We start from the raw sequence: 5024 nt of genomic DNA, 5'->3' as shown, positions 1-5024 counted from the left end.
TTCTCTCTCCTCCACATAATCTGAAATCCTAGTTGTCATCCCTTACAGACAGCTGACTGGACATCATTGTACATGCCCATATGCACCCAATTTCTGCGCCCGCGCCTATCTTGTCCCAGTTCCTGGTCCCGCTCGTCGGGTTGAAGTGGCCGCATGTTTCACGGTATAGGCAAGAGTTTCCTCGGTCAGCGGCTTCTGGCGCGCTTCCCACATCTAGAGCCAAGCGGTAAAACAAGACCTTCCCGCTCCTCCTCCCTCATCCGGCGGCGGCTCCCTACCCCTGCCTGCGCACCGCCTCTTCCTCCTTCTGATAGCGTCAGTGGTGAGCATGAGAGCAGCGTCTGGACACCATAAGCTGGCCGAGGTGGTCTACGGCGAGGAACGGCCGCGCCCGACGCCGTCCTCCAACCCGTACTTCCCAACCCGATGCATGCCCAAGGATTCCGGCGGACCTCGAAGGAAGGACCAAGGCCTGGGACGACTTGTCTTTTCCTCTTCTTCCTCTAACATCTCCCTGCCGGCTGCTGCTTATTAGGGAGGGAGGGAGGGAGGGGAAAAGATAGGTGGCGGTGGCAGCTGGACCTGGCTGAGTTGTTTGGAGAGCTGCGCACACGTCGAGTGACGGCGAGCGCATCCGACACCGACACACCGAGGTGAGATTCACCCATTCTTTCTCTCCTCATGCGGCCTCCTCCGCTCGGCCCTGGCGCGTTCAGACACCCTTCCCTCTTTTCTTCTACCTAGGCAACAAGACTTCTCCCCTCTTTTTCCTAAAAGCAAAAAGAACTAGGAAATGATGACTAGAAATTATTGCAATCGTTGTTGCAAATATGTCACGTTACGGGTTCTGGTTGATCTTTGTTGGTTAAAGTATGTGTTGTTGTGACCTTGAGAATATTTTTTATTTTATACTGCATAACAAGGATATTAAATATTTATTTATGAACCAGAGTCCTCATCTCCCTATCTGTGTCCCTCAATTTTCTATTGGCCAAAACAAAAGATGCAATCTATCGTTGAAAGACCAACTTGTCCGCAAAATACTTTGCAAACTGTGGCACGTTGAGGTACATCCTTGTATTTTCTTGTTGATTTTCCGACCTCACTGATGTATATAATAATCATCGGTTGTCGTTTTTATTCAGCAAGGAGGTCTGTGCGAGTTAGAGGTTATATGAGACAAGGGCTTGCTCCTTTAAATGGAAGGGCCATAATTATTAGTCCAAGTGATATTGAAGCTACATTTGAGAATTTTCCCTACTACCTTAGGTGATGCTTTGACTTAATGTTCCTTTGATTTGCTGACGTCTTATGCTGTTTTTTAGCTTCTTCGTATGCTTGACTAATGTTCTATCACGTATTTATACCTTTATATATTTATTGATGTCCATTAATGCAGTGAGAATACAAAGGATGTGCTCTTATCATGTTCATTCCTACATTTGGAAAAGAAGCGATTCATTGAGCAGTTCTCTGAAATTTCTTCAATAAACCAGCAAATTTATCATCTGGTCCATCAGGTAAATTATTTTTTGTCATTGCATATTGTCTCTGTTGAATGAAATTTATGTCCTTGAGCCATGTCAGCTTACATGCTTTTGTGAACACCATTACTTATAAGTATCCATCTCATTATGTATCAGGTTCTGAGATTTATTACGAAACATTGATGAAGGCACTTGCCAAACATTTTGGTGCTATACTACTTGTTGTTGATTTGTTGCTGTTGCCGGACATATTGAGAACTTCATGAATACCTTAAATAGTGATATTTCTATGTGGATTTTGTTTGAAACAAAATTGTATGTGGCTGTCCATGCACACACGATATTCAATTTTTTATATAGTGTAGAAGTGGTGTGGAAGTTAAAGCATCTGTGACTGCATGTGGATATATTTTGTCAACCCATGTAACATTGCCTTTAAACATAATTTAGGATTTTCATTATGTGCAACTCTGCCTAGATTGAGTACCAGGTTGTTTGTTTCGTGCCTAGGTGAGGTCATTATGGCGGTACTAAAAAATGATGCTCTAATGTTCATTTGTGTTATGGAGTTGGTTCTTTTGAAGTTAAAAGTAGTTGTGTGTTCGTATGATGCTCTTCTCAGGTTTTAAGCCTAGGTGAAGGCATAACATGTGGTAACCTATGTTCTTTTCGATCCGCCTGCGTCTGATTTTTTACCTCTTCTAGGTTGTTTTGCATACTGTGGTTGCCCTCTATTCAACATGGTCTATGAGTTGCGAGGATTTAGGGTCTAGGAACTGACAGGCTCTTGTTTCTGTTGCTGATGAGAGCTTGGGTTAAGGTGCGTTCTTTTTTAGTGTAGTCGGCATTCTGTTGTTGCTCCTGTGATAAATTGTTAGTTAGACTTGTGCTTAACTTGCGATTCTTACAGAGATGTACTTTCAGTGAGAAGAAAATGCCAAATTTTTTGCTAGCAAGGATGTCGATCTTGCAGTTTTCTGCGCATAGTTTCATTCTTATCTTATATACTTTATTTATAGCATATAAATACATGAATATAGCCGTCCTATGTTAGAGTATGAATTAGAATCCAAATCAGCAATTGTAAAAATGAACAATAACTTCTATTTTTTTCATATATGCAATGTCCCCAATTTTATTGTTTTTCCTTTTTGGTTCTATAGGATTGCGATCTATACTTTCTTTGCCTTACGCTGAATCTGATGGTATTCATGCATCTGATGCCACTCAGATTTTAGGAATTTTAGGATGGATGGCAAGTTTCCCATGTTGGATGTTTCCTTACTTTCTCAAATCTTTGTGATAACATAGGTGATTCTATTTCAACCTCAGCACTTGCCTTTCTGTGTTTTAGTTTCAAAAATACATTATTTGAGGTTAGATGACCATTAATCACTTCATTTCATGTGGACAGAGGAAAGGCATGTAGAAATTAATGGAACAAATAGATTGGAAAGGCATGTAGCAATAATGAATGACATTGCTTGGAATTTTTTACTAGGTAGTACAAAGTATATATGTAGAAATATAGCAAATGTATCTATAATGTAATCCTAATTTACATAACTTCTCTTCAAGTCCTATCTGGATTTGAAGTTATGAAGAACCCCATGTTTGTTCAGATATGCACGCATTTTTGTCACCCAGAGTCTTTGCATTTAGGTTATATTATTGATTTAGGTTCAGTTGTTTAGATCAAAACTATAATCTTGCGTGTAGATTGACAATTTATTTATCACTTTGGGGACTCCGTTTTGTTCATTGGAAAGTTTTTTTCCAGTGCCCCAAGAACTTGGCTTTGATTTCCTTCCAAAAATGAATTGAAATTACTACGATTCATGCAAATTACTTGACAAAGAAAAATGTTCTCTGCATAATGGATAGATGTACTATCTGGATAGTGGTTAATGTCCCGATCATAGATTCCTATACACATCTGAGGAAAGTATTCTCATTTATTTAGCATGCACCTGCAATCATTCAGATATATGTTACGTTTTTCTGTTATCCAAAAACACACATTATATTGCCTTTGTTTTTACATAAAGATGTAGATGTTGAGAAGTAGAGTCGGACTATTGAGTAACTTTGGGTTCTTTCGTTTGTGTGGATACATTATATTTGTAAAGAAGTGACATGGCTTAGTAACCCATATTAAATTTTCCATTGTATAGGGAATAAAGGTGAGAGAGCAAATGAGTTTCTGAAGTCAGATGAGATTGTATAGCAGGTTGACTCTTTGTAGTGCTGGTTCAGATGTAGGTCAGGTTATATGTTCGCCAAAAAAACACATTATATTGCCTTTGTTTTTGACATTGAGGTGTAAATGTTGAGAAGTATATTCTGATTGATAATAGTTTGAGGAGCATTACAAAGGACCGCTTCGAAGAATTTGAAGGATTCAAGGAAATGTTTTCTCAGTCTTATCCATCACATAACTTTGGGTTCTATCATTTGTGTGGCACATACATTTGTAAAGAAGTGAACTGTATTTGCAACTATAAACTTTAATCAATACAAATCCACAACTAAGTTGCATGTTCTCTCATGTAACTCTGTAAGGCATGTATATTGTGTTATTGCTAAATTGATATTATATCTGCCTTATGCACGTGTTCACTATTTAATATGTATTTGATTGTAGGGTCGATAAAGAACGTGGTGGATTTTTAAATTATGGGAGGACAATATACCTTTGTCTTTAAATATGATTTTTCTTATATGTGGCATGTCATGCACTTATATAGGATAATCAAGTGACTTTTTTATTAACTTACTTGGAATATGACTTTTCCCGATTTTGTGCTTTCTTTGGACCCTTAAGTTTCATGGTTGCCACTAATACCAAACTTTGTAATCTTTTAAAGAGTGTAACTTCCATAATAAAATATGAAACATGATATTTTGTGAAGGCCTCTGCATTTTAGCTATGGCAATGACCTTTGTCGTCATATGCATAAGTAGTTGAAAATCGTTGGTTTTCTTTCTTCTCTTCTCTGCTACTTAGGAAGTATTCTTCTTTGGTTTTCGTTGAGTTTACCTTGGTATTGTTTCTAATTTTGCCAACAATTGGAAAACCTTTTCAAATCACATTAGGTCTAATTATTCAAAAGGCTCTCAGTATTGCCAAGTTATCAAGCATTTATTTAGCTAATTAATAAAGGAGTAAAGATAATACATGCATATGTTTTTAAGCAACAGGGCATGTACTTTCTTTTATGTTTTTTCTAACACACGCCATGAATACGTGCTTCTTTTCATACATAAGGGTCTATTATACCACCAAATAAGACATAGACACACACACACACACACACACACACACACACACACACACATATATATATATATATCATTGTACATATATCATTTTCAAAGCGATCATAGTTTAAAATGGGACTCTATGTCTAAGTGGTTGCTAAAACCTATTTTTACCGAGTAAAACATCTATACTATTAAGATAAGCCGTGTATATTCATATCATATACACAATATTTCAGCGTGTTTCCAATTAGACAAGATCAAACCATGGATTTT

At 37.8% G+C, this 5024-nt stretch overlaps 1 long non-coding RNA gene across 1 annotated transcript; it reads left to right on the top strand.

Annotated features, from left to right (window-relative positions):
- Window positions 1-310: 310 nt before the first annotated feature.
- On the top strand, window positions 311-4021 carry LOC119281526. The gene is made up of 5 exons (XR_005138451.1): window positions 311-653; window positions 951-1067; window positions 1146-1269; window positions 1400-1520; window positions 3662-4021. It is a non-coding gene; the product is annotated as an uncharacterized LOC119281526 (long non-coding RNA).
- The last annotated feature ends 1003 nt before the right edge of the window (window positions 4022-5024 follow it).

Source organism: Triticum dicoccoides, chromosome 3B, assembly GCF_002162155.2.
Source record: "Triticum dicoccoides isolate Atlit2015 ecotype Zavitan chromosome 3B, WEW_v2.0, whole genome shotgun sequence".
Lineage (NCBI taxonomy): Eukaryota > Viridiplantae > Streptophyta > Magnoliopsida > Poales > Poaceae > Triticum > Triticum dicoccoides.
This window is presented reverse-complemented; position numbering and strand designations above follow the sequence as displayed.